The sequence below is a fragment of the Herpailurus yagouaroundi genome, unplaced genomic scaffold, assembly GCF_014898765.1.
Source record: "Herpailurus yagouaroundi ecotype Mexico unplaced genomic scaffold, PumYag 164, whole genome shotgun sequence".
NCBI classification, from domain to species: domain Eukaryota; kingdom Metazoa; phylum Chordata; class Mammalia; order Carnivora; family Felidae; genus Herpailurus; species Herpailurus yagouaroundi.
Window position 1 is genome coordinate 34,786,902 of NW_024412405.1, and position 15,370 is coordinate 34,802,271.

At 37.7% G+C, this 15,370-nt stretch overlaps 1 protein-coding gene across 10 annotated transcripts in view; it reads left to right on the forward strand.

The window, feature by feature from the left end:
* The window catches only part of KLF12 (KLF transcription factor 12), a 436,833-nt gene that overhangs the window by 178,655 nt on the left and 242,808 nt on the right, over window positions 1-15,370 (forward strand). The window lies entirely within an intron of this gene.

Consider the following 15,370-nt stretch of genomic DNA (forward strand, 5'->3'; position numbering starts at 1 on the left):
CTTTCTTTCTTTCTTTCTTTCTTTCTTTCTTTCTTTCTTTCTTTCTTTCTTTCTTTCTTTTCTCTCTCTCTTTCTTCCTTTCTTCCTTTCTAAAGTTTATTTATTTATTTTGAGAGAGACTGAGTGTGAGTTGGGGGCAGACGGGGAGAGAGAGAATCCCAAGCAGGCTCCACCCTGCCAGCATAGAGCCTGACTTGGGGCTTGAACTCATGAACTGAAAGATCATGACCCCAGCTGAAACCAAGAGTCGGATGCTCAACCCACTGCGCCACCCAGGTGCCCCTGTTCATTTCTGATAGAGGGGTGTTAAAGTCTACACCTGTAATAGTGGATTCACTGATTTCTCCTTGAAGTTTTACTTATGATTTTGCCTTATATATTGTGATGTTCTGTTGGTAGACACATACAGATTAAGGATTGTTTTGTCTTGGGGAGTAGTGACTCCTTTATCATTATGTAATATCTCTTTTTATCCCTAGTAGCTCTCCTTGCTTTAAAGTCTGATCTATTTGAAATAATAGATACTGCTGCTTTCTTTTAATTAATGTATGATATATCTTTCTCCACCCCTTTACTTTTAACATATATGTGTCTTTATGTTTAAACTGGGTTTTCTGTAGGCAACATATAGCTTGGTCTTTTTTTTTTTTGATCCACTCTGACAATTTCTGTCCTTTAGTTGGTATGTTTAGACCATTAATATGTAAAGTAATTATGTATGTAGTTGGATTAAATCCACCATGTTGGTTACTACTTTCTATTGCCATTGTCGTGTTCTTTGTTCCCATTTTTTTCTTCCACATTTTTTCTAGTTTTTGTGGTCTTAATTGAACATTATATATAATTCTATTTTCTCTTCTTTCTTAGCATATTAGATTTCTTTTTAAATTATTATAGTGGTTGCCCTAGAGTTTGCAACATACATTTACAACTAATCCAAGTCTACTTTTAAATAATATTCTGTTTCATGGGTAGCGTGAATGCCTTATAATATCAAAGGATGCCTAATTCCTACCTCCTGTTCCTTGTATTAGCCCATCCAAGGGGTTGTTCATTTCTGTTACAGTGTTTTCTATGATCACTAGCATTTGTTTTTGAGTCTTTTTTTTTTTTTTTTTAGAAGTTCCATTTCTCTGCTTATATTATCCATCCATTCTTCACGTTGTCTGCCTTTTTTATTAAAGCATATTAAACATAGTTTTGGGGCACCTGGGTGGCTTAGTCAGTTAAGTCTTCAACTCTTGCTTTCTGCTCAGGTCATGATCTCACAGTCAGTGAGATCAAACCCTGCATTGGGCTCTGCACTGAGTGTGAAGCCTGCTTGGGATTCTCTCTCTCCTCCCTTCCCCCACCCACCCCCCCTGCCTCCCACCATCCCTCTCTTGCTTATGCATGCACATGTTCTCTCTCCCTCAAAATAAATAAATAAATAAACATTAAAAAAAAATAAATCATAGTTTAAAATTTTCTGGTCTCATTACTTCAGACTTCCTGCATATTTGACTCTGGTTCTGATGTCTGTTCACTCTCTTCAAATTGCCTTTTAGTATGCCTTGTAATTTGTTGTTGAAAGATAGACATGATATAAATGAACTGTAGTAAATAGGCTTTTAGTAATGGTGAGGTATAGGGAGAGAAGAAGTGTTCTGTAGTCCTATGGTTAGGTTACAGTGTTTGGGTGAAACTGTGCCTCTTGACTATGAACTTCACCAGTGCTTCTCAGCTTCCACCCCCTACCCCTCTTCTATGAACAGAATGGTTGGAGGGAGCTGCAGTTGTGTATTTCCCTTCCTGCAGGTAGGTTAGGTGCTGATAAGACCCCAACAGGGGAGGCTCTGGTAAGGACTTATCCTAAGGGCAGGCCTTGTTAAGAAGAATTTGGTGCTCTGACATTTTTCAATTGAAATGAAGGGATAGTATGAAGGGACTTTTCTCACATTCACTGTAAGAACATGGTACAGCTCCTGGAGATAAAGCTCTCATAACTGCATTCCGTGGGAGTTTTTAACTCAGGCTGTCCACCCTGAGCCTCCAGTAACTCTTCTATTACAGTTCAGTTTTTCTTCCACATTCTTCCACTGTCCATCACTGGGTCCCGCAGGTTTTGTTCAAGGGCTTTTTGCCCTGGTAAGGCGTGATTCTCTACATCCTTTTGTCTTTACAGTTTTTAGGGCAGCAGTTGGCCTTATGACCTCACTTCTCCGATGGATCTAACAAAGTTGTGATTTTTGTTTATTTGGCTTTTTACTTGTTGTTACGACTGCTTGGTGACGTTAAACTGGTTATGTGGTGGCCTGGAAACTGAAAGTCCCTGAGGATACTTTTAGTTCTTCCAAAAATGCAACATTGAGAATCCAGTTCTTTTCCTCTTGACTCTCTAGGAATTTCCTCAAATAACAATTCCAGGATTGTTATGTAATCAGAGATCTGTACAACAAGCAGAGAGTGTAGTTGTTGGTGGTTATTATAAGATACTACACTTTGTTTCAAAATCTGATGAGTGGAAAGCTTTCTGTTCCTATACTTTTTCACACAAGAGCAGAAAAGATTGATATTTCAAAAGACTAAAATCTTTTAAAATTTACTCACTGCTGCTCTATGTAGTAAAAATAAATAAATAGAAGTATGTGGCCCATAACTGCTTTTTTCAGGATGCTAAATTCTTGGCACAAGATAATAGTATCATGTGTCCATTTTTCTATTGTGGAATTGCCTAGAACATAATTTGCAGACTGAATAGCAGTATAGCACAGATCTCTCTGCATAATGAAAATATTTGCAAACAATTGATAGCCCACGTGAAGCAATATAACAGGATTCAATGCCTCAATTACAAATATAACTTAGACACTAACTTACTTTCAATTTCACTTACAAGTTTTTAGATTTGCAGTAGTTAAATGTTAGCTGTAGCACGAATGTACACATGAGTGACTATGCATGTGTGTGTGTGCATGCGCTTTCCTGGCTAGAAAAATGATGTGACACTTATATACTTTATGAGAGAATCTGAATAAAAATATTGATTTCTCTCCTTTGGTTTCTCTCATCTGTTCTTCTTTTAATCTGTTTCTTTTTTATCTCAAAATTTGAACACTCACGTATTTCTTTTAATTATACAGAAACGTGAAATTCATAAAAAGTGAGAAAATTTGTCAAAGCAAAAATGAAAACTATCTCTCCATGCCCTTTCACCTGTAATTTTGAATGTGTATCCTTTTAGTTCTTTCTGTCCGTCTCCCTCCTCTTTTCTTTATCTCTCTTGCACTCTCTCTCTCGGTATGAACTTTGGTTTTAAACGTGGCAACATAGTCTTCTGTCATCCCTTTTTTCACTTACGATCGTCCACCAACTTCAAGACAAAAACCTACATATCATAAATTTAATGCATAAATATTCTTCAGTGGTTTGTGTATCCCATCATCCATTCAACTAGTTTCCCATTGTTTGGCATTTAGATGGATTCTTTTTGCTTTTTTGTTTAAATACCGTAAGCAGTTTGGTGTTATACACACTTAGATATGTGCTTGTTTGGTGATTTTCTTAAAGAATAGCATTTGCTTTCATTGTACAGAGATGCTCATAGGCCTTGATGTTTCTCATCTACTTGTGTGTTTTCAGCTTTTTACAGAGTTTAGTAAGCTTTTAGGTTAATGTTGAAATAGAAAATTGCTTTTTGTGGTATTTGAGGCTGTTGTTCCTATAATTTTATAACATTCAAAAGGTGGTGATAGTTTACAGTGATCTGATTGTTAGGAATAAACCATGTACTTGTGAGCACGATAAACTTTACCTTGCTTTGCCCTTTTAAATCTAGCAGCAATATCTTTCATTTTAAAGATAGCGTTTATCTGACATTATGTTGAAAAATAATGCTTCTAAAATAAATCTTTGTATTTAAGTAATCATACTTGTTAATTATATGTTTAAATATATTACATGATAAATATAGTACATAATCTCATACATATATATAACCACATATATGTAACTTATATATAGTACTTTACCTCTTTTATAAGTCACTTTTAATTCTTATGTACTAATAGCCTTATTTTATGACTTTTCCATTATTTAACTCTCTTTATGATGCAGTTGAATTTTCTAAGGGTTCCTTGTGGCCTTAGAATCCTGATATCTATGAAGAAAAGTAAAGTGTAAAACATGATCCAGTAAACCAGATATAGAGCTAAGAATTAAAGCTCTGTCTTCTAGATTCTTGTTGCAGGTTGCATTGCCATATTTGGGTAATTACAGTTTCTTTGGGGATTTTTGAGGCTACTTGGGTTGGTTCTTACCGGCCATGTCTAAGAATGGGTCAGGAGAGCTTCCTAGCATTGCTATATTAATACTGAAATTCTCCAGGTTTCTTTCAGGCCCTTGTAGCTTGAACTAAAGAGCAGATTCATAGCTCCTTCCTGGGATCTTTGCATTTGTTTAGTGGGAAAATTAGAAAGGGTTTTGGAAGGAATTTAAACAAAATAATAAAACCATCTTAGAAAACTAATTTCCCAGCAGGTGTGTTTTAAAGTAAACTATAGATATTCTTTATATCGGATATTACTTTCTTTTAATATTGCGGTAGTGTTTATATTATTGGGCAATAAAATTCAACATAAAATTAAGATTCTTTCCTAATGAGTTTATAATATCAGTAATTACAAAATAGTGCTTCTTAAGTAGGGGCACCTTCCTCCTCTCACCATCCCCCTCCCTTTGACATTTGGCAATTCCTGAGGACATTTTTGGTTGGTACAACCGTGGGGGTGAGAGAGTGCTACCAGGGTCCGGCGGTAGGAGGGAGGGAGGCTGCCGAACATTTTACAGTGCACAGGAGAGCCCCAACAACAAAGAAGTCTAAATGTCCATCTGGTCTAAATGTCCATCTCGCAGATGTTGAAAAGCCCTGGTCTAGAAGAATATTTGAGTGATGGCATTAGACTTCCTAAGCAGGGCATATTTATTCTCTTATATGCAACATTTATGTTAGCCATATTCAGTAGCAAGTAGCAGAAAAAGGTAATAGAAACTTCCTGGGTATAGTCAGTTATACAGGTTCAAAATTATACTGTTTCTATTTTTATGGGTCCAATTTATTAAGAGGCTGACAGGATGTTCAAGGCCTGAGTAAATGCCATGCACTTCTGTAATTCCTTAATAAAAACGTGTACTTCAGATTTCTGTTGAATGTATTTTGTTTCTTTTTTGACTTTCATTGTGTTACATTTTAGAATTTGGAAAGTACCCATAAAAGGGGAAGAAAAATAGCCCTGGATTTAATTTATATACACATGCACACATACACATACCTTAGAGAATTTCTAAGATGGGATAAGGATGGTTGATAAAATGAGGAAGTACAGGGATGGGGGGGAGGACGTTGATGATGACGGCAGCATAGATAATGACATGAAGGTGTTAATATCACCGACTTCATACATTTTAAACTTTCAGCCATTTTCATTTATTGTATCTTCTCTGTGGTTCTTTTGTTTTCCCCCATATAATTTTGAAAGGTTTACACATTTCAAATTACAGGCGCCTCTGTAGGTATCTTCTCTAGTAACATACATGTGAGATATGTTGTAGTAGTAAATATTTTTCTTTAAAACAGTGTACTTCTGGGCAATCATGTGAAGGGGAACCAGAAAGAAAGGTTACTGTAGCACTGCATCAAATAACATTTGGTTACTGGGAAGGGCTATATGACACTTTCTGGTTGTGTTTAGTAGTTAGAGATGTTAAATGCCCTCATTGGGGTGCCCAGGGAGAGGCAAGTTGTGACCTTATCTAATTGGTGCACATCGTCAGTTTTAAACAGACAAAATAGTTCATTCTTGTCATTCTTCTGAGCAAATATATTTTATTTATTTTTATTTTATTTTTTTTTTAAATTTTTTTTTTCAACGTTTATTTATTTTTGGGACAGAGAGAGACAGAGCATGAACGGGGGAGGGGCAGAGAGAGAGGGAGACACAGAATCGGAAACAGGCTCCAGGCTCTGAGCCATCAGCCCAGAGCCTGACGCGGGGCTCGAACTCACGGACCGCGAGATCGTGACCTGGCTGAAGTCGGACGCTTAACCGACTGCGCCACCCAGGCGCCCCGAGCAAATATATTTTAATTGTGTAGCTCAGTTATCCTTCAGTTTCCATCATCAGTATTTTTAAATAAATTTACCATTTCCATTCTACTTTTATAATAACTATAGAGAATGTACACAGAAAACTGAATGGGTTCTGCAGAATCAAGCAAAAATCAGATTAGAACATCCATACTTAAAAGTAAGCTTGGAAAGAATGGGTAAGATAGTATTCCTATTACTACTACTAACTAAAATTAATTAATATAGCTATTACCATAAAAGACTTGTGCTGAAGCATTTTCTGTGATTATCTCAATGAATGAATCCTTAAAACAGTTCTGTGAAGCAGAAAGTTATCTGCATTTTACATATAAGAAAACTGAAACCATAAGAAGGTTAAACACCAAACAAGTGTTTTGAGTCTAACCCAGGAAGCGTATTCATTGAGCCCGTGTTCTAGGCAATATTCTGTTCTTATTCACACTTGTGTGCAATTATGAAAGCATCCAGAAAAAAAGCGTAGAAAGGAAGAGAGAGTGCTTTTAAAAGGTAAACGATCAGGTAGTGTGAATTCTTGGAGATGGTATTGGGATAAAATGAAAGTAGGTGTGTAATAGTATTGCCAATAACAATGTTGACTTAGGACAGGATTTGGATTATACATCAATTTTAATTATTACACCTGAAGACATCATTTGGGAAATGTGGAAGAATCACAGTTAGAGGTGAATATACTTGGAAACTGACAGATTACGTTTTGAGTTGAGCCTATGCATTTGGCAGTCAGCCACTAATGTCTTCACTGCATTCCCAGGATCCAGAGTATTGGGGCGGGGGTGCGGAAAATGGAGGAAATGCATGGCCACTTTGTGATATATGTGACATGACTGGCCAGACAATGCAAACTATTGCAGCTTCATTGTTGATACAGTCTTTTAATAGCAATTACTTTTGCTGCATTTTTTGACAACATGGCTAACACTGCATAGTGCTTTTACATGCTTTGACAATCTTTCTTGGATGAAATAACCTGTAAAATTCATTGTTTGCTACCGTTACTTTTTTGAAATGTGTTAAGAACGAATATTGTGCCTAGAGTTTTCAAGTAATATTATATTTGGTACAAAATCTTAATAAATGTTTACAGCATAAAATAAAGGAGTGAATAGTAGATTCTTTGAGAAAAAGACAAAAGCTAGTTTACTTGTTTGCAGTTTACACATCTTTCTGGCCATGGAGGAGACCGCTAAGGTCAAGCTTTCTCTTTTTGTTTTCATTAGAATAGTCATAATAAAAAAAAAAAATTAACTTGGATTTTTAATTCTCCCCAAAATCCTTTTACTTATTCCTAACTTCAGTACTGTTTCTTCAGGCTGTGCTGGAGACAAACACTCAACAAGCCCATGTTTTAATAAGATAATCCATTTGAATTTGATAAGGAGCCTTTTGACATCATTGTAGACCAGGAAAGGTGGAAGTATAGGTCAATAGTCATTTCCCTTGTTTCCTGCAGAAAATAAATGACTCAATACTCGATAGTAATCTTACTTTTCTCTAGACACAGAAGACCAGTGTTGTTATTTCATTACATAATCCAGTCAGTGTTCTGGATGTGTTTTCATAATTATCCATGTGATTTTCATAAAGGGTAATGGCTGATGAATATATTAATGTACGGTCCTTTTAAACTTTCTTTGGCAAATATCTGGTTTTGTTTTTTGTTTTTGTTTTTTTAAGTTTCAGTAATCACAGAAGTCTGGAAAACTTTACAAATCCTGGAGACAGTGTTAGTAAAAGCAGAGTTAGTTCTTGTCTTGAATATATAGCTAATAAAATGATATATGTTTGCTTTATTTCAACCAAACCTGTGTTTCTAAGTTTGGATAAATCTGACTTTCTGTATCTCTTACAAGATCTGAACATAATCTGTTTAAGAGAAATCTTCCTCTGTGTGTAACAGATCTTGAGTATGCAAAAATGTTGAAATTAAATGATATACCCAAATATTCGTGTTTCCCAGAGTACAGTAGGTCCTTTAAGGGATATTGGAGGAATATATGATGTGGTTGGCTTTTCCTATTGAATTTCCTGCCTTCACCTTCGTGAACAGTCTACAAAAATCAGCGCCATTCTTGACACTCCCTCTCGCTCTATCACCACACTCTCTCCTCCTCGTCAGTCATCGAAGGTGGTTCATTCTACCAATGAACTATCTCTCAAACATTTTTCCTCCTCTCTCTTCCCATTGCCATGGCCATCAGTCAAACCCTGACCACCTCTCCCCTGGGCTGCTGGGGTATCCTGTGAACTGGCTCTTCTTTCTGCATCAAGCCCTATATGTTTAAAGGGCATCTTCCAAATGAATTCTAGTGCTGTCTTTCGAAACACAAAGCTTAAACATACCGTGTTTTGCGTAATAAGCCTTCACAACTCTCAGTCACATATTGCCCAAACACATTTCTTCGGGAGCTTTTCTGTCTTGTTCACTTAAGCCCCTAGTAGCTAGCATATGTGGCATTAACGAAACATGTTGTAACGAATAAATGAAGATGCCATAACGTATAAGACCCCTTACCACTTGACCCAAAGTTACCTATCTGATCTCCTCTCGAGTTTCTCTTCCGATAAGCAGTATGTTCCAGCCACACCAAATGTTTTACCATTCTTCCTACATGTGGGGCATTTTATAGCCCTAACATTGTGCTTATCCTTTTCTTCTCATCTGTCAGGAATCAATGATCACCCAGGCAGTTAGACCCAGGGGAATGAATTGACCTTATGTCTGCCTATAGTTATTGTTTTCATTAGCCCAACAAATATTTACTGAGCACATACTATCTCTTAGACACAGTTATAAGTCTGGGGGTAGGGATACTGTTAGTGAACAAAAAGATAAAGTCATGCCCTTTCTGGAACTTACATTCTAGTGTAATAGCAAATCAAGAATTTGTCAGGTGATGATGGATATAAAGATGGAATAGAAGACACAGGCCCAGACGAGAGAGCATTTTTTTTTTAATGATTATTTTTGAGAGAGAGTGTGCTTGTGCATGTGAGTGGGGGGAGGGGCAGAGAGAGTGTGGGATAGAAGGCTCAAAGTGGGCTACATGCTATATAGAGAACCCAACATTTGACATGGTTAAAATGTAGTTGAGGGGAATAGTACCAAATGAGATTGGGTAGTGGGTTTGAAGTACATTGGACAAATAATCAGAGGGACCTCCTGTAGGACAGGGTAAGGGCTTTGGACTGGTCTCAATACTCTGCCTTCAGTGTACCCCTAATCAGCATGACTCTGCCTTGATGCTCCAGCCCTGATTCCAGCCTTTTGTTAGATCAGGAGCCTGAAGCGCACTAGCCAGAGTGGCTTTGGTGGCTCTGGGCTCTTGCAGCTTTGCAGCCAATGTCTGACTACTCAGCAGTTGATGCTCTCTATCCCTGGTAGCAGTGGGAGGTAGACTTAGCCCCAGCGTTAGACCACCTACCATCTCGGGCAGATTCCCTCATCTCTCTGAACCTGTATTTTCTTGTCTAAAATGGACATAGTTAAAAAAAAAAAAAAAAGGCTGTTAGAGGGATAAATGACTAGAATGTAACCCTGTAAAACTTTCTCTCTTGTGTTCACTGATAGACCCTAAATGCCTAAACCATGCCTTGTACTCAGTAAGTGTTTTTTGAGTGAATCCGGAAATGTATGGTTGAACCGTGTATAAAGCACATGAAACAGCACCCAGTACATAAATGCTCAGTGCACGGCAGCTGTTGTTATTATAGTTGTTCGTGTTTTTATTTTTAAAATTATGTTCCCTGTGATCATACTGTAGTTGTGTTGCAACTGTTTTTCCCATGTGTGGGGCTTGTCTACTGCAATGGCCATTCTGCCTGGGCTCATGGTACCTGCTTTCTGTGTTTATACATACGCCTAGGGAAGCGGGCTTGGGCTGGGCACATGCTTTCTGATTCCTGTTCGCTCTGTTCCCTAGCTCTGACCTCAGAATTAGTTTCTGCTAGCCCTGGAGAGACTCTTGTTTCTGGCTTCCTTTTCCAGAACTGAACTCACTTCTCCCTCAGGTTTGTTTGTTTGTTTGTTTGTTTATTTATTTAGATATCATTGACAACATTCTATTAGTTCCAATTCTATTAGTTCCATTAAGTGATTTGATGTTTGTATATATTGTGAAAAGATCACACAGTAGGTCTAGTTAGCATCGGTCATCTTACATAGCAAAAATTTTTTTTTCTTGTGATGAGAACTTTTAGCATCCATTCTCATAGCAGTCTTCAAATATGCAGTGTTTATTAAATATAGTCACTCTGCTGTGTTACATCCCTATGACTTACTTGTTTTATAACTGGAAGTTTGCACCTTTCGACCACCTTCCCCCACTACACACACATACATACTCTGCCTCTTGCAGCCACCAGTCTGTTCTTTGTATCTATGAGCTCATTTTTTTTTTTTAAGATTCTATGCATAAGCAAGATCGTTTGATATTTGCCTTTCTCTGACTTACTTCATTTGGCATAACATCCTCAAGGTTTATCTGTGTTGTTGCAAGTGGCAAGATTTCCTTCCTTTTTATAGCTGAGTAATTCTTTTATCTTTACATGACATCAAGACTACTTGTGTGCTCATCCTGATAGCCAAATACCTGCTCCTGCGCTTTAGATCTCGCCCTGCAATGTTAACACCTGTGTGGCTACACTGAAGTTTTGTCGTCCCCCCCCCCCCCCCCCCCCCCCCCCCGGCTCCTGGGGAGTTGCTGGCCGGTTGGCACTTCTCTTGCCATGATATTGTCCTGGATTTTTACCTGGTTTCTGTGCTTCCGTCTTTGGCCTGCCCCTGTTATTTGCCCCAGTGCCTCATGGATTCACAGATGTGGCGTGGATGGAATGAAGTGACTTTGGCATAGCAGAGACCCTCACTGCATGTTTATGGAGAGATTTGGCTAACTCACAACCCCCAAGTGTGTGCAGTTCTTCAGAATATGAATGACAAAAATAACATTCTACTACACTTTGTATTAATGCTGGGGTGGGGTGTTGTTTGGAATCTCAGTTGACATTTTTAAAATATCAGTGTGAACTGCATCGTCGTGGTAATTTAACACTTTGCCAACAAAGGAAACAGTGTGATCCTTACTATCAGGAAAATATAAGTTGCTGCATGGCAAATACTGTTTTACCAGTCTTTATGAGAGACATAATGTGAGGTATTTATGGAAGGGTTTTGTTTATAAGAGTAAAGACAGATATTTTGGAGTAATGTGGGTATGGATCATTGAAATCACTGAAGGGGATTTCAGCTGAGATTCCACTGGGTCTCTAGTTTAGCTCTTAGTTCTGCCAGTATGGTCATCAGTGTGATGTCCTCTGTCCCATGCTACAAAGGAGCGGAAGAGGAAAGGCTGGGACTGAATGGCAAAGTAGGTTTGAACTGATGTTTATTTTGTACCATTTGAGGTACTTTGATTATGCATATGCCTGTACCAAATTGATTAGTCATTGTGAGGATATGTGAGCTTAGAAAAATATACTTTTACACTTAACCTCTAAGTGATTATAAATTAAATGCCCAGCTATCTCTCTCTTGAGTATCTGTCCAGTGTAGGAGATGAAGTTCCGGTATCATGCAAGTACATGAAGCTCTTGCGAAAATGTTGAATGAGCCACCAAGGGTATATGAATATTTTCAAAACACTGGGGAGCAGATGAGATTACCATAGATTTTTCTGGATGTTGAAATCAGGATGGGATTGACTTGCTAAATTAATTATGAGATATTTCTAGGATAGGATGTATAATCTCATAAAGCCAAGAAAATATGTTGAAAGTTTAAAGAAAGAAGAAAAAGGAGATAGCTTTGAAACCATGGTTTTATTTAACCTGTTACTGGTATTTCCCCAAATGTTGATTCTCATCAGTGACCAGAAGGTATACATTCAGTTCACCTACTAAATCAGCTCAATTCTGAGAGGAGCTGTGCACTGAGGTCCCAGAGCTCCTGAGGGAGAGATGGCGGGGGAGGGGGAGGAGGGGGCAAGGAGTAAGTATGGGGGAGGGTGGAAGAATTGGTTTGGAACAGAGGGATAATGCTTAATAATCTTGAGACCCTGGACAGTTTAACCTCCTTGTGTCTCAGATGCCTCATCTTCAGAAAATACAGCCTTGACCTCTGGGGTTGCTGTAAGGACTAAATGAGTATCTCTTGGTACAAGGCCTCATCCTTAATAAATATGCAAATATTACGTTTTATTGTTATGTTTGGTACCAAGATAATAAGAAAATGACTGTTTTTGTATGCTATGATGTGTTTTGTTGCATAGCGTTAGATATCTGAAACTGTTGGCTGAGTGTAATTCTAATTTCTTAGGTTTGTTGATCCTCACCTATAAAAAGCAAGAGGAATTCACTGATTCTCTAGTGTTTCTGCACAAGTTTGGGGTTGTGATAAAATAGTTGCGTTTTCTCCAAAGAACCGGATGGCCCACAGTCAAGAGGAGGGAGAAGAAAAGACTTGCATTTTGGGAGGACGAGGGGAGATAGATTGTAGTAGTTGCCCTGGGAACGTTACTTCCCCATTCTGTGTTTTTTTTAATTAATTAATTTATTTATTTATTTATTAAAAAAATTTTTTTTAACGTTTATTTATTTTTGAGACAGAGAGAGACAGAGCATGAACAGGGCAGGGGCAGAGAGAGAGGGAGACACAGAATCTGAAACAGGCTCCAGGCTCTGAGCTGTCAGCACAGAGCCTGACGCGAGGCTCGAACTCACGGGCCGTGAGATCATGACCTGAGCCGAAGTCGGATGCTTAACCGACCAAGCCACCCAGGCGCCCCCCCCCCCCCATTCTGTGTTTTTATGAGATGATCATTGAGTATCGGTCCCAACTCCTGCACATTCCATTCAAAATATTTTGTGATGTTAGGATCACTGAAGTTTGTGCTTGTACTGGTTGAATTAGGAGAGCTGCTGTCAGCTGGACTTCTGTGTTGCAGATCTTACCTGGCAAACAGGAAGGTCCAGACACAGTTCTCATTCAGTGCACATGTAATTGGTCAACAGCGAGCTAATAAATCTGATGGTAACTTTTGCTTTAATTAATAAAATGTACTCATGCAAAACAAGTAATTTAAGTGTATACGCATACGTGTGTACCTGATAATATGCATATATACACACGTATATAAATTATATAGGGTTTTATAATATTAAAATGCTTATTACAACATAAATATAGGAAGAGTACCATGTTACTAAAATTGATGACTGTGTAATTTTATTTACCTCTTGGGAATCAAATGAGCTATTGATTCCACAGCAAATGTGTTTTGATTAAGATCATGGCGAGATATGTTTGACAGCAATTTCAAATTATTAGAGTTTATTACATATTCAAAGTCTACAGTCAACTGAGATGGTATGTATCTGATTTTAGCTTAGAGAGATAAATCTATTATTTTGTTTCAGGTACTATATCCTCTATACAATTACCATGTGCCTTATAAAAACCCTACCCTTTCTGGGCTGGTCTGGGATATGGTATGATGCTCAGTGTCTATGTTTATATTAAATAGGGTTAGAATCATGAATGTAGAGATTAATGTGCTTTATAAATATTTACAGTATTGCTTTCAGGCATATATACAGATTGAATCTGCACTAGTTGAGTTTAGTAGTTAATGATTGGTTTTTTAGTTGTGAACATGGTTATTTATGGTGTTTATTATGACTGTGGCAGTGGATGATTCTGGAAAATCACGGAAAGGGAATTATTTCCAGAGAAAGCTTAATTCCTTGAAAAACTTTCAGTAGGTTTTATTTTTCCACTTTTGTATGAAACTCAAATGTACATCCTGTCTTTAACACATGTAGAATTATTCAAGAATAACAATTAAAAAATCATGAAAATACAGTGATATTTAAATGTGCTAAATGGAACATGGGCCCAATCAGGTTTTCATGATTTATCAGTTTTTAACTTCAAAGACTCTGGTTAGCTTGCATTTTTTAAACTAATGAGTTTATCACAGCCCGTGAGGAGCGTGGTGAAAGTATATCAGCTGTAAATTGGTACAAAGCACTAAAAGGGACATTAGCCTCTAATCAGATTCCAACAGTTCATTAAACCTGTCTTTCCAGAATCGCTCTTTGTCTTTTCCCTGCCTTTGCAAGGCATCTTCTTCCCTTTTCGTCTGGGCAAGACCTCCTCTGGGGTAGGAAGCAATATCAACTCATTCTTCATTGTCTACCAAGCAAACAGCCTAGGGGATGCTTTGTTAGGGTAGGTGTCTGGCCGCTGTGAAGGGCAGGGGTGTTGAGGGCTGGCCGGCTGCGGGAAGGCTTTCTTGAAACTGGGTGGTTGCAAGCCAAGCTGGCTGCTTCCAATCACGGAAGCAAGTGGCACATTAGGATTTGAGATCCATGCCTGATGTGTAAACAACTCACCAGCCTCCATGAAAGGATTTCAAGCTTGGAACAAATTAACTGAGCTTGCCAGGGATACCACAGTTCTTTCTGCTCTGAGCTATTAGGATGCAAAATGCCTACAAAATATGGACGAGTCAAAAGCACAAATTAAAAAAAAAAATGTATCCTGCCAGTTTTAATAATACTGCACATTTCTAAGAAAAGAACCTGACAGTAATTTTTCTTCTTTTTATTACCTGATAGGCTAGGTAGCATGGAATTTTTAAATGCTCATTAGTTAGCTCAAGAGTAAATTTGCTTTTTCTTCCTGTTGATGTCTCAGAGCAAATATTTGTGATAAGAGGCCCTATAAATTTTATTTCTTCTTTTTCTTAAACAAAAAGGAGTGGCAAGAAATAGAGATAATTAGAGCTTTACTATACTGCACTCTGTCGGTATTATTTGGTAATAAAAACATTTATGATTTGTCGAAGTGGGAGTTGTTTTTATTTAACTGTCTATTTGATAGAAAAGCAGCTATGTGAAGGGCAAAAACCTGCAGGTTTAGAAATGCTATTAACCTTTGTCGTCATGTAGGCAAAATATTTGGAAACAGATCCCTTTTTCTTTTCATGAGACCACGTTAGTATCATGTGCTTATGTTCTGTGACTGAGTAAAGAAACCATTCTAAAAACTCAAGTCTAGTCATTTTTGTTTCTTAGTTTGGACAGGATATGAAGGTAAAATTGCCATTCTAAACATGTTTTAAAACATGATTTTGGCCTGAAGCAAGCACTGGTAAGTGTCTTTCTGACTCCCTTCATAGATTATTGACTTTAGAAAATCCCCAAAGCAGTGAAAATTAGTAGAAA